The sequence below is a fragment of the Zootoca vivipara genome, chromosome 3, assembly GCF_965207765.1.
Source record: "Zootoca vivipara chromosome 3, rZooViv2.hap1.1, whole genome shotgun sequence".
NCBI classification, from domain to species: domain Eukaryota; kingdom Metazoa; phylum Chordata; class Lepidosauria; order Squamata; family Lacertidae; genus Zootoca; species Zootoca vivipara.
The window spans coordinates 103,087,153-103,102,471 of NC_142586.1; the positions used below are offsets into that span (position 1 = coordinate 103,087,153).

At 45.4% G+C, this 15,319-nt stretch overlaps 1 protein-coding gene across 10 annotated transcripts in view; it reads left to right on the plus strand.

The window, feature by feature from the left end:
- Positions 1–15,319, plus strand: part of LOC132591836 (uncharacterized) — a 264,084-nt gene that overhangs the window by 189,507 nt on the left and 59,258 nt on the right. The window lies entirely within an intron of this gene.

A 15,319-nucleotide genomic window follows, 5' to 3' on the forward strand; every position in this document is an offset into this window, starting at 1 on the left:
AACATGTGAGTGGTTGCGTAGGCATTGGTTCTCAACTGTCACCTAAGGACAGAAATGATGATAATAATAACTTGCCTTGTCAACACGGGGAAATCCAACAGGGAGAGACGGGGACCCGGGTGCACAGAACTCTCCCCTCTCCCTTCAGGCTCCCAGAGGCATCAATATGCCGTCCTGGCCCCCTACCTTGGGTTACGGACACAGCATAGAGCCCCTGTATTCCTGACCGGGATTTCCCCAACCACTCAGGCATAAACCTGGGGCCAACTTAATCAATAAGACCCTTTAATACAACCAAAATAACCAATGCCTAACCGCCAACCTTACAAGTTGTGACTATTTGCTACGCAGTAGGCGAAAACCCAGATGGCACCAGCCAATCAGCCAAATGGGAAAAATTCCTACCGGCCCCTGAATACAGGCGACCAACAAAGTCATAGCAATGTCAACACAGAGGCCTAAAAACAGCGGAGGGAGGGTGGGGATCAGAAACGCAGCCAAAGAGAAGGAAAAAACCAAGCATTTAAGTATTTATACCCCAGGGGCCTCACTTACTAAATTGATACATGTGATTATGCCCAACAACAGCCCATATCCAATCAAACAGTGGCCACTCATGCCCCCACCTTTGACACAGGCGTGGTTTGCTAGCCCCCACCGCAAACCGTGCTCTCTATAATAGAGAACCCGCAATATCATTTGTTTATGGTAAGGGTATCGAACGCTGCATCAAGCGTTATCCCACACTTCCAAATGCCTTTTTCGACACTTTCCTCGCTGCAAAAAAGTCAAATTTAAGAGTGGGTGTGCAAGAGGAGCGGGTTGTGTTGCACAGGAGTGCCAGGTAAACTTTAATTGTGCAATCTGAAATTTATCAATACGGTATGTGTTTGAATAGCATCTGAAAACAGCAGTAGATTGTTAGCACCTTTTGACGATGGTTGAATTTTGTAAAACACTTTGAAAACCTCCACATGGAGGGCGGGAAGAGGATAAAGTTTTAAACAAGTATATGAATAAATGAATTTATGAATCCCGCTCATACGCCTCCTGGCTTCTGAGAGGTATCCCCAGGTCTGCCCACTCTCCCAACCAACATGAGCAGTCATAATTTTTTATGGTGATCCTACCGTGTTTTGATTAGACAATATACTGCCTTCTCCTCCCCTGATTGGCTGGCCCTTGTGTCAATCACAAAGCCGTCTCTCTTTTCTCTTTAATTATGCATGAGGCCGGGGGACACCTGAAAACAAGAAGGATCACAGAACAAATATTCGTAAGGGGGGGGGATGCAAAGTACTTGAGGAACAAAGCAAACAGAAAAACAAGGCAGACAGCCTGTCTCCCGGCATGAGGGGAGGGGAGGGCAGTGGATCACAGGAGCTTAGGAAACTGCCTTATAACAGAGTTAGAACATTCACCCACCCAGCTCATTACTGTCTATATTGATGAGCAGGAGCTTTCCAGGGTTTCGGGCAGATTTTCCCAGGGAGACAACAGGGATTGAACCTGGGAGCTCCTGAGCACACAGGTCAGATGCTCAACCACTGAACAGTATCATAGAATTGGAAGGAAGTTGGAAGGGACCCTGAGAGTCATCCAGCCCAACCCCCTGCAGGGCAGGAATCTTTTGCCCAACGTGGAGCTTGAACCCACAACCCTGAGATTGAGAGTCTCGTGCACTACTGACTGTGATAGCTCAGTATGAGACTCAGGATCAAGATTGAACTGCCCTGAGACCTCCAGGTATAGGTCGGTATATACCAGGCACCCCCAAACTTTGGCCCTCCAGATGTTTTGGCCTACAACTCCCATGATCCCTAGCTAACAGGACCAGTGGTCAGGGATGATGGGAATTGTAGTCCAAAACATCTGGAGGGCCCACGTTTGGGGATGCCTGGTATATACTGTAAATTCAGTAAATAAACTCTATGATTCTGTGAGTCTATCCATCCTTAGCTGTATGCCTATTTGTGCTGGATCCATATGTGTGTGCGCGGTTACAGGAGCAAAAGGCAGAAGGCTGCCGAGCTTTCTTCACTGCAGAAAAACAAAACAAAACCATGCCTGCATGAGGATGCAGTTGCATGCAGCCGTACCAAGGGCCAAACGACACACGGCATTATTCACGCTTTTTAAAAAGGCGTGCTCATACTGGTCACTTCTGTTCTGAAGTGAAAGCAGACCCGGGTTCCCAATCCTGGGTGTGTTTCTGGTCTAGATCTGGACCTTTCGCCTGTTCGCTGGAGCTTCTGATAGCTGGGAGGGCACATGCAGCAGTGAAGTTCAGCAAAATCCCCGGAGGTTGTTTATGTACACCGCAAGGAGTGTGTCAGCAGCTGGATTCACCCAGAGCCTTCCACCTGGGTCACTTCCAGGCCTGTTATGTACACAGCCTCAAGGGGATTCTGTGCATTGGACAGCGTTTTTCGTCAGTCTCACCTGGCCTGAACCCAGCCTGTAGGAAGTACAATTCCTGCCGGTGTCTCTTCTCACGTTTCTTGCCCAACAGGCACTAGGCGTGGTTTAAAAATTGCTTGTGCCCATGCATGTGTGTGCATCTTGTGGAATAGGAACCTTGCTCCCCAATACAGTTGTACCTTGGATCCCGAACGCCTTGGTACTCGGATGTTTTGGCTCCCGAACGCCGCAAACCCGGAAGTGAGTGTTCCGTTTTGCAAACGTTCTTTGGAACCCGTACGTCCGGCAGGGCTTCCTTTTGGCCGCAGGAGCTTCCTGCAGTCAATCAGAAGCCGCACTTTGGTTTCCTTTTTTTTTTTTTGGAAGTTGAACGGACTTCCAGAACGGATTCTGTTCATCTTCCGAGGTACGGCTGTATAATGTTTGCTTTGGGAAAGTGTTTTTAAAACAATCTCCTTGCAAATCCCTGCCCCCATGTGCATATTTGGGGACGATGACATATTTGGGGGGGGGGGAATTGTTTCCCAAATTGGTCTTAATCCCAACTTTTGAAATAGCTCCTAGATTTGTTTTGCTCACCCCACTTCATCCCATTAACTTCACAGTTGGGGGGCGGGGGCGGGATACAAACCCAGCTCGGCCATCTAAATACCCTGCTTCTCCTAAAATAAGACATACCCATAAAATAAGCCATAGCAGGATTTCTAAGCATTTGCGCAATATAAGCCATACCCCGAAAATAAGACATAGTGATAGGTGCAGTTCTGGAGGGCCCCAAGGAAGAGGCGAGGCTGGATGCGTAATAAAAAAATAAGACATCCCCTGAAAATAAGCCACTGTGGGGGTTTTTTTTAAGGAAAAATAAATATAAGACGGTGTCTTATTTTCGGAGAAACGCGGTACTATGCCATCCTAGCTGACAGTTGTTTGCTATCTGTCTGCATGCTCTGCTCCTGTAACTGTTGGCTAATCCACTGTGACATTGTGCAACGTTCACAAAAAATTCTAACTGATGAGGAGAAGTGTTAGTTATATAACGCATACAGATAGTACGACTTCTGTGAGAGAAATTAAAGGTCAGTCTGGCAGAGGGAAAAGCCTCACAGGAAGTGGTGTGTGCATCCTGAAACAGGAAACGAGAGGGCTGAGTTGAAACTCAGAAGATGGGGAGGGAAGGGGCTGGGGATGAAGTCCTGGGTCTATCTGTGGACTGGAAAGAAGCTCTTCTTAGAATACAAACAAGCCAATTACATGTGTTCTAAATAAAAGGCTCCACGTGCTTCACTTTCGGGTGCCTAATCCATTCCTAGCAACATCTGTAATATTCACAGCAGATGCTGGTAACTTAAACTAGGCTACATCAGGTGGGTGGCATTGGAGAACCTTAACAAAATCCACAATTATGATACCCACAGTTTTTAGCCAAATCATTGCCCCTTCTCATTCACCTTCTTAAAAAAAACAGTGCCTATGGCAGCTATCCCAGCAAGATAAGGAGAAGGATCAGTTCGTTCGTTGGCTGGGTGGCTGATTCCTTGGCATTTAGAGCAGAGGTTGTGGTGGTCTTTTTGGAATAAATGTATATCTGCATTGCCCATCTGCATGCTCCTCGTTCAATTGTGCACCTGTATACAAATTGAATTTATTTGGTGTATCTTCTTCACTCTCTGCAATATTTACAGAGGTTTGTTCCCGAACTCTTGTCGTCATGCTTCGTTGCTTTGATGAATTTGTAAATAAGCTGCTCTTACCAAATCATGGAGCTGTTTTTTTACTAAACTCTAGAAGAGGGCTAAAAGTGTGTGGGAAGTTCTCAGTTCAGTCAACACCTCTTCTTGAATGAGGTGGCCTTTGTGAAGCCGGTGCCACTCCTTTTTTAACCTCATTCTCTTTTCTGCGACACGGGGTTTATAATGTTGTTGGTTCCACCCAAACATCAGGAAGGGTTTTCTGACAGTGAGAGCTGTTCCAACAGTGGAACAGACTCCCTCAGTCGGTGGTGGACTCTCCTTCCTTGGAGGTTTTTAAGCAGAGGTTGGATGGCCACCTGTCATGCATGCGTTAGTGGAGATTCTCGCATTGCAGGGGGTTGGACTAGATGACCCACGGGATCCCTTCCAGCTCTACAGTTCTGTGAATGTCAGCAGCTGAAGTTTTCGCCATGATCATATTTTCATTCTAGAAAAGGCTTGCCCTGTTTAATTTGTGCCAGCCACAGAGCTGTTAAAGGCAGAAGGGCACCATTTTCTTTGTTCAGGTACCTGCACTTTTCTCTGCTCCTGTTGGAAAAGAACGAATAGGGAAGGTACAGTCAATGGCTTCTTTTGACTCCATCACCCCTGCTCAGCTATAATCAACATCCTGTAACCTCACAGGCCATTGTTGTTGTTGTTGTTGTTGTTGTTGTTGTTGTTGTTGTTGTTAATGTCCTTTTTTAAAAAATCACTAAGTTGTATACCTTTATGTACCTAGGGCATTTCCAAGTATTTAAATAGCACTCTTATTTTGGGATGGTCCCATTTCTCTTCCAAGCTGATTGACACTCAAAGCACCTGAGCTTGTTATTGGAGAGAATGTTGCTGAAATTTATTCAGTCCAAGTAGATGGATCAACTGCAAAGTCTTTAATGTGTAGATAGCCTTATAAACTAGAATTACAGCAGAGGGGTCAATAATTTGACATATTATTTCCCAGGCAGCCTGAAGGAGGCCTCCCATCTGGCAATGTGTTCCTTTTGTGTTACAATGAAAACTCCTCGTGGATAATATATATCTATATCTATATATCTATATATATCTATATATCTATCTATACACACACACACACAAAAAAACCTTTCCTTTGTTTGTTTTCCTAACTCCCACTGTTTGTTTAAGAAGCCTCTGCTACAAGCATAGTTTCCCCATACAGTCTGCAAGATATGACCCTCTCTCCCATGAACAAATTCGAAAGAATTATCTATTTCCCGCTTCCTTAGCTTAGTCCGCCATTAAACCACCATGTGCCTTTTTTAGAAGCGGCATGTTGCAAACGTTTGGATTTATGGCACTCTACAAAATGCATTTGCAAATCGTTTCCACAGACAACTTTGTATTTTGCAAAAGGTTCTGGCAAACCTGCCTTAAAAAACAAAAAACAAAAAAACCAACAACTTTTATATAGTGTGCCGACCAGATTGGATTTAGGGACATAAATTAAATCCATCCTGATAATATACCATGGCGACTTAGAAGGATGCTGCAGGATCTTGTTGCCACAGAGAGTCCTTCTCAGCCCTGCCCAGGATGGCTATAAAGTAGACATACCTGATTTTAGTACTGTACTTCATTGTTGGGGTCAATAGCATTAAACCAAGCTGAAATAGCATTGAATTGCTCTTTGGAGGGCTTTAACATTAATCAGAGATACTCAACTTCAGTTAAGAAACCCGCAAACTGCCTATATCTGGAGGGTTAACACAAAAAAACAAATATATGCTCCATCGATTTTAAACTTAAATGCACAATGTAACTAATAAATGGCTACATGTTTTGACTAGCGTGGTAAGAAGATAGCCTGATCAGCCACGATCAAAAGGAAATAATCAGTGTAAAAAAAGAGAGTTACGTAATTGACAGCTCTCAGTGTGTTTAGAGATAAATTCTGTTGTTCGACAGGGATACATGATTTAAATAATGCCTCTGTTCTAGAACATAGCTGCATAGCATGGAATACACCATAAAAAGCTCTTTGTATTGTCATAAGATAGCTACCGGTATTAGTGCCCTAGATTTGGTCGGCAAAGCCTTGTTTTGGAACCAGTTGCATAACTTGACTCCCAGCTTTTCACATAAGCCTTCAGTGAGTTTCATTGGCTAAAGTAGTTCTTTATGTCAAAAACGATTAAGATATGAATGCTGAGCCCAGCGTCCTTTTTAAACTTCCTTGTTGGAATCCAATGGCAGCATCAAATGACAAATAGTTAGGGTTGTTCCTTATTCCAGAACAGCAGAGTTGGTTGAGCAAATGGTGCTCCTTTCAGTAGCTGGCAACTCGGCTGTGTTCCTTGTTTTGGAGGGCTTGGCAATCTCTGTGGGGCAGGGTGAGTTTATGACTGACACAAGGGCAGGCCACTCAGCACTCTGCAAAACTAGTTTGTGCTGCATATAGCATGTGGGAAATGCTCCTCACCCCCACCCCCGAACTCAATCTGGGGAGAGTGAAGATATCTAAAATGTAGCGAGCATATGGTATAAATTATCAGTTGCATTTATTTATAATGTTTATATGCCAGCTGTTGGGGCTTAGCCCTCATAAGGCAGCAAGCAACTAAAGGAGAATTCGTTGGGATGCATTTGGTTGTAGAATTTATTTGTTACATTTATATACCACCTTTATCTTCCAAGGATCTTCAAGGTGGTGTCCATTGTTTTCTCCCTCCCCATTTCACCCTCACAACAACCCTGTAAGGTAGGTTAGGCTAAGAGATGCAGACTGGCCCGAGGTCACCTAATGAGCTTCATGGCTGAATGGGGATTCGAACCCTGCTCTGCCAGGTCCTCGTCCAACACTGACCATTATACGGCGCCACAAAAGTCTCAGAAGTCAGTGGCTGTATAAAAGAGGTAGGGTGGAACAGATGAGTCTTCAAGGCATGCTTGGAAGCCTGTGCAATTCCTTAGAAAGGGGCCACAACTAGGAAGGCCCTGTTCCTTGTGCTCGCCAACTTAATTGTCTGTATTTGTGGGCACTCGAGTGGGACCTTTGCAGCCCATCTTAATAAATGGGCAGGGCCATATGGGTGAAGTCAGTACTTTAGATAAGCAGATTAGGGCTTTAAAGGTTGACATCAGCACCTTGAACTGAGTTCAGAAACAGAGGAGTTTGTATAAGAGTGGTGTAATGCATAAGTGTGGGACCTTTTTCAGGCAGTGCTGTGATCAGACAGAGACCACTCTCCATCACTATTCAAGGATATGCTGCAGCAGCCAGGCAAAGCCCTTAGAGCAGGCATGGCTAAACTTGGCCCTCCAGTTGTTTTGGGACTACAATTCCCATCATCCCTGACCACTGGTCGTGTTGGCTAGGGATGATGGGAGTTGTAGTCCCAAAACAACTGGAGGGCCAAGTTTGACCATGCCTGCCTTAGAGGATGGGACAGTGAGGGCTATGACCTGGGTCAACCCTGGAGTTAGCCCTGCTGGCACCCTGGTCCTGAGTTAGAGAACAGCAAATGACAACCAGCCCTCTTCCCAAAAGGATACCTCCTTCCTTGTCCCCACGTGCCAACCCTCTCCCTCCTGCAACCCTGACTATTGGATGAAGGGGGGTGGAGATCCGTAAGCCCTGGAGAGGCTGGTGTCACTTAATAGGCCTCAGTTGTTATTAGTAATCTAATTTAGTTTGAACAATGAATGCAATGCAATGTCTGTTGATTAAATTACTACGAACAGGCATTATAACTGCACAACAATTTATATGAACCCCCGTGAATAATTAAATCTATATTTTAATAGTCTGTGTGTGTGTGTGTGTGTGTAAATATAGATATAGATATAAGCCTCCTTCCTTTGTCAAAGGAAACCTCGGGGAGAGAGTTTCCATATTGGTTTTTCTCCGGCTGAAGCTCTTAACCGAGTACTGATTGACTCCTGTATAATTTTAGAACGAGTTCTGTGCTGTTGCCATGCTATATTATTTGAATATGTGATTAGCATTAATTTCCTCCTGCTTTTGCCTGTATCAATGCTGAACGCAGAGTTGAAAAGTGATTCCGTACTCACTTGTGGATGCTCTCCAGCTATAACAAAAGGAACAATCTAGCCGGGGTGTGTGAGTGGGTGTGACAAAAATAGCACCCCCTGGGACTGTTGCCACTTATTTCCTAAGCTGCAGGGTCCTTCCAGAGGTGTCTACCTAAACTCTAGCCCAGGGGTCAGCAAACCTTTTCAGCAGGGGGCCAGTCCACTGTCCCTCAGACCTTGTGGGGGGGCAGACTATATTTGGGGGGAGGATGAACAAATTTCTATGCCCCAGAAATAACCCAGAGATGCATTTTAAATAAAAGGACACATCCTACTCATGTAAAAACACGCTGGATTCCTGGACCGCCCGGGGGCCGGATTTAGAAGGCGATTGGGCCGGATCCGGCCCCCGGGCCTTAGTTTTCCTACCTATGCTCTAGCCCTGGCATCGGCAACGTTTTCCAGCCGTGGGCCGGATCATTTCCACTGACGTTGGTCCGTGGGCTGGACAGGCGCAGAAACAATTTCCGGTGCTGCGCTGCCCATTTTCGGAGTGCCGGAAATCGCTTCTGCGCATGCCCTGACATACGCAGAAGCGATTTCCAGGGTCTGGGCATGCCCAGACGCTGTTTCTGGCATCTGCGTATGCGCAAATACCGTTTTCGGCACCACTCGACGAGTCCCCGCACTGCGCTGCGCCAGTTTAGCGCGGCGGGGCGCGGGGACTTGCCGAGCAGGCGGCTCGTTGACCGGGCAGCTTGTGGGCCAGATAAATGGCCTCTGTGGGCTGCATCCGGCCCATGGACCAGAGGTTGCTGATGCCTGCTCTAGCCCTTGTAGCAGTAGTTTAGAATAGGGGGAAGGGTCTCTCACTCAGGAGGGGGTCTCCTACCCACCCCCATATGCTTTCGACTACAATTCCCATCATCCCTGACCATTGGCTACGCTGGCTCTCTTATCCTGCCTTTCTTCTCTTCTCACTTGCCTTTCAACTCTCACTCTCTCTCTCTCTCTCTCTCTCAAATTAAATGTTGTGTAAATCTGACGCCTCTTAAATTGAACCACAACCCACCCATGGGCCACAAATCACTACAGCGTGTGGCTTGGAACACGTTCAGTGATTAATTAAACTGAGACATAGAGGCCTCTATTTGAAGTACAGGGCTAAATCTGAAAAAGAAGCCCTCGGGGATGCATGTAAAATACGCAGTCCTCCCCATTACAGTGATGTGAATTCATTGGTTTTAGTATAAAAAAAATGTAATAATAAAAAAGTTGGGGGGAGCGGCCAAAATAATATTTAATGTTTCAGTTTTTATTTATTGCCTGTCCTTCACTATAAGGTCCTAGGGCACGTCACAAGAATCTAAAACCCAACGTTAGAAACAAACTACAATCAAATTGTAGGGTGGGTCCTAAAAATATGTATGTGATAATGCCTCTTGCTTGTCTGGATAGATAGAGAATGGTGTGTGAACATCTCCAGAAACTAGCTTGCTGTGCAGAGATAAAAGGGGCATTTATTGCTCCTCCCACTTTTGTTTTTGGCCCCACCCACCACCATCACATGGTCCTCAGAAGGAAATGGAGCCCTTTGAAATTAAAGTAGTTCCTCGCCCACCAGTTAAAGACCAATGGATTCATTGATCTAAAGGAGATGGGGAGGTCTTAAGAGTAGACTACTTTGGGATGGGTGTTTTTTTCTGTCGGCTTTTAGCTGTGTGGCTTAATAATAATTCCTTGTGCATTTATTTATCCATTACGTCCACCTTTGCATCCAAGAAGCTCGAAACAGATGAAAATCCAAAAGCCGTAATACGTACAATTAAAAACAAAGCTGTGGCAGCAATTTCCATAGCCAAACAACCTGAATCATTTGTCGCCCACAACAAGATTCTAATCAGCTAAAATAAACTTGCACATTGCATGCATTATCTTGGTGCTCCTTACCTCTCTGTCAAGTGGAACAGAGTAATTATCCTGGCGTTGCTGATGAACGACTGAGAGCGGCTCAGAGGCTTTAAACTGGGGCAGTTCCTAGGCTCAATGTGCTTTGGCTCAGGTTGCGCATGGTGTTGATCTTTGATCATGTGATCCTTTCTACACACACACACACACACACACACAATTTCCTAAAGCTGCTGCCTAGGCTGCATCTCAGGGGCGTACCTAGGAGTGCGAGAGGTTGGCCACAGCCAAGTGTGCAGGGCCATGGAGGTGCAAAAATCATGGGTCTCCACTCTGGCTCAGAGTGCCTACCAGTAGCCCGCCTATCTGCACAGATGAGGAGGAGGAGAGGAGGAAGAACAGAGCAGACCTAACCCTGCCAGAGATGGAAAGATTAAAATGCCTCTCCCTCTGCCATATTGCAACTTGCAGGAGTGCTTTAAGAAAACATGGTGTGTTGGGAGGTAGCTGTATGTGATGAAGGGTGGGGCAGGATCTCCTTCAGTTGGGCCCAGTAGGAGAAATGCAAGAACTATTGAAAGCCTGGTATGATAAGTTTGCTAAGCATTACCTTAAAAATAAAAGTTAGTTCTGTCCTGTTTGCATGCTAATGTGCATTAACATATACTTTTAATCTACACTAACCAAAATTTTTGTTAATGTACTTGCTGTTCTATGTAGGGTTGCCAGACTCAATAGAGGACAGGACTTATGTGCCTTTAGTTGCCCTGCTCTCTTTTGAGTCTGGAAAACTTAAAGAGAAACCACCAGACTCAAAAGAGAGCATGGCAATTAAAGGCACAGAAGTCCTGTCCTCTGTTGAGTCTGGCAACCCTAATTCTATGTATATACATAATGACGTGATGCCTCTTCCCAAGGACATTGTACAGCAGTGGAAGCTCTCCCTATGGAATGCCCTCCCCAGGGACGTATGCCTTGGCACCAATTTTGCTATCCTTTAGGTGCCAAGAAAAAAAAAGCTACTCAGACATTTTAAAGCATTTTGTTGTTACCTTAAGTGTTTTAAAACACTCTGACCTTTAATTGCATGTTTTTTCAGTCTTGCATGTGTTTGTCGTTTTTAATTTCTGCAAGCTTCCTTGAAACGATTAACAAAAGGAGGCAAATAAATGTGTTTAAACAGATAAGTTATTTATTTATTTATTATATTAAATTTGTATGCTGCTCTTTATCCATGGAACTCAGGGCAGTTCACAAGATAAAATGCACAACTTCCATGTGCAGTTGTAACCTCATCCACCGTTTTGGTTTAGTTTGAATAGTTGCAGGGTGCTTTTGTTGGACTGAAGTTATAGTCTTGAAAGCACTGCAAGGGGAACAGTGACAGGCAAAGCACTTTTCTTGGGTAGATGTTGCCCAAAGCAAGCTATTCTGCGTCCTCTCTCTCTCCCCCCCCCCCCGCCGGCCCCACGAGCCTGTAGAATTTCACCCACTTGTACAAATGACATGGGTGTTTTAAATCTTGGGACTGTCTTCTGATCGCAAATCATACACTTGAGATTTTCCTTTCATGCCCTTTGACATAACTGCGAGCCAGCAAAGAAATCCAATCAATCATAAGGTCCCAATGTGACATTTTCTCCCTGATAACAAAAGGCCACTTTCTGGCCCGGTAAAAGCACCAGGTGGCAGACCCACTGCAGCCTCGAAGGCTCTGGTTACATCCAGTTAATGGCCAGTCCACCCATGACGAATTTGCACACAAAGGCGGCCAGCAGTCTCAAAGCGCCACACCAGTCCAAGCTCCGTTGAAGTTAATGGGGCTTGTGTGCTTTGACGACGGGGCTGTCCAGCAGGGAACTCTTAATCCCTGCTCCATCTCTCCAGCGTCTTTATTTTATAGACCGTATGGAAGATGGCGCAGAGAGATAAGGTGGCATTTTACAGGGGGGGAGGGGGGAGGGGACCGAAGGCGAGTGAGCATGAAGGTCTGTTTTGGAAAACACAGGTGCTGAGTGTAAACAGAGACAGACTCCTGTCTAGACAGTGTGCTGCTGCAGGTCCACGAAAGGGAACTGCCGAGAGTACATCTACATCCCCTCTGAATGATGGCTATTCATGAGTTTTAGCATTCAGCATTTATATAGGAGCTGCACTTAAAAGAGACCAAACTGGCTAGACCAGTAGGGCGACTGACCTGACCTCTTCCAAACACTTTTTATCAAAAGGCAGTATATTCAGGGAAGATGAAGTCACTGATGTTGTTATCCAAACATTGTCTGCAATAAAGTTTTTTTAAAAAAATCTTTTTCTCTCATGCTGCTTTAACTTTGGGCCAATAGAGATCATTGAGGGCGGACAGGCAGGCAGAACAATTGAGTTATTGGTAAACAGGGACAGAAGTATTATCGGGGTGTGTGTGGTGTGTGTGTGTGTGTTAAAATCTGGGGATTTATTATTTTTTTCTAAAACAAGCAACATTATGAGCTTCAAATGCAATGTGTGAAGTATTTAGAACAAGAGCAATTGCTGTCTTAACGCTGCTGTGGCATTTAGCCCTGATCCAGGAGCTGTAGCTTTTGCAGGATTCAGCCATCAATGAATGTGCATAAGGGCCAGGCTGTGGAGGTTGTACTCTGTTTGCCCATGTATCTCCTCCTCCTCCTCTTCTTCTTCTTCTTCTTCTTCTTCTTCTTCTTCTTCTTCTTCTTCTTCTTCTTCTTCTTCTTCTTCTTCTTCTTGGCGATAACTCGTAGCCGAGTAAGATTGTCTTCCATGAACACGGTTTTGGGATAGGTTTTTTGAAAGACACCTGTGCTTGAATTTGTTTTATGTGTGGAGATCAGTATGCTGACCAACTGCCAGGCTTTGGGGGATCAGATCCCTCCCATGGTGGCAGCCAGGAATCAGAGAAACGATAAAAGTTCTTACCAAGCAATTTATTCAATAATTCACAGAGAGTGACGAAGGAATGCAGCCTTCCCTAAAAGATGGTGTTGCTCCAAGTAAAGTCCCACCCCCTTCATCTCCCCTATTCTACGTCATTTCTGCGTCTGCTAATCTGCCCATGAGCTTTCTGTTCTACTACCCTCAGTGCCCACCTAGTTCTGGGAGTGTGGGGCTCAGGAATGCTTTCCAAAGGCAATGAGTCTGTCAGCTGTCTATCCTCCGGTTCTTCTTCTTCCTGCTGTTCCCCTTCCAATATCTCCCAGTTTCTGCCCTCTGCAGCCTTTGAACTATGCCCTTCTGCAAACCACTGTTCTAAATCTATACTATCCTCCTGTTCTCAGGAAGGTTCAGGAGAAGGGGGGACAGTCCCCACCATTCCTCCTCAGTCCAGCTCCTGACACCAATGCACAGTCTTCGCAGGAAGGCTCTATTCTCATGGCATGAGTATCCTGACAACTGATAGATTCTTACCGGTATCTACTGCAGCCTTTATCCACCTTCACAGCCATTGTAACATACCACTTGTTATCTCCCACCTGTTCTGCCGTTGAGAACTTCTTGGATCATTCTTTGTCTAGCTCCTTCCCCCTTGACCTTGCCGCCTTCGATGACCCTGCTGGAAGTACAAGACTCCTGATGGCTTCGCTCACAAGGGTCATAGGAACTTGCAAACCTACTCACCACGACCAGGTGATGACCCAGCGAGTGATTGCCCATGTATACCAGGAGCCTGGCTGGAACATATGCCTGTGTGTCCTGTCTTGTATCTTTGTTCAGACACTTAGCTGGTTATTGCTTGGTTTTCTATACATTGGCAGCTGTTCAAGGGAACCGTTGCAGGAGCTGGGTATGTTAGGCCTGGGAAAGAGAATACTGAGAGGAGATACGACAGCCACCTTCAAATATCTGAAGGGCTGCCAAATGGAAGATGGAGCAAGCTTGTTTGCTCCTGCTCTGGAGGGTAGGACCTGAACCAATGGCTTCAAGTTACAAGGAAGGAGATTTCTGACTAAACATCAGGAAGAGCTTTGTGGCGGTAAAAGCTGATCAACAGCTGGAATGGTCTCCCTTGGGAGGTGGTGGACTCTCCTTCACTGGAGAGTTTTCTGAGGTTTTCTGAAACCTCAGAAAGCCACTGGCAGTCAGTGTAGGCAATACTGAGCTAGATGGGCCAATGGGCTGAGCCATTATAAGGCAGCTTCCTGAGTTAATAGTAATAATAATAATAATAATAATAATAATAATTTTATTATTTATACCCCGCCCATTGGGCTGGGTTTCCCCAGCCACTCCTGTGCAAGGAGCAGCACTATTGAATGGTACCCATGTATGCCAGTGGGACTTACCCAGGAGAACTGTGTCCTGATAGACTCCCTAGGCTGAAGCCTGCGTCCCCACCAACGCTGCCCTTGCCCTCTTATCCCTTTGTGCTCCTGGAACTTGTATCCTGTGTGTAGTTTGGTCCCTAGAGATCCACATATCTGTAAAGAGAGAGAGAGAAACCACCATGCCTCACTATTTCTGCTTATTTGCGGTACGGCCATGAATCAAATATTCTTTGTATCCTTAACTTGAGAACGGCAGGGCAGGAATTTACACAACCTGTGTTTTGTAAAACTAAATACATTGGCATTGGAGAGAGAGAGTCAGTGAAAAGGAGGGGGAAAGCAAAGCCTCCTAGCACAGCATCTGTTGTTTGCTATTGTTGGATAATCAAACAAGTCTTTACACTGAGGTCAGAAGCCAGCACAGCTTTTGCAACTCAAATACATTCCTTTGTGAAGACACTACATGCTGATATACCTGCGTAGATGTAGAGTACAGTCATACCTTGGTTGCTGAATGCCTTGGAACTCGTACCTTTCGGCTCCCGAACGATCAAAAAGCGGAAGTGAGTGTTTCGGTTTTCGAACAATTTTCGGAAGCCAAACATCCGGCGTGGCTTCTGATTGGCTGCAGGATGTTCCTGCAGCCAATCGGAAGCCGCGCCTTGTTTTTCAAACAGTTCCAGGAGTCATTTGAAGCACTCTGAAACGACTTCTGAAGCCGTGGCTTCCTCTCCTAAAGAATTCTGGGAACTGTCATTTGTTAAGGGTGCCGAGAGTTCTTGGAAGACCCCCTCACAGAGCTATCATTCCCAGCACCCTTAACAAACTACAGTTCCTGGGATTTTTTTTTATGGGAGGAGGGGGAGATATGACTAGTAAAGTAGTACAAGAAGGCTTTAAAAGTATGGTGTGAATATGACGTTACTAGAATTGTATGCAATTCCTTTTCTCTCTTTGTTTGGAATTCCTCAAGCCACAATACTAGTTTCA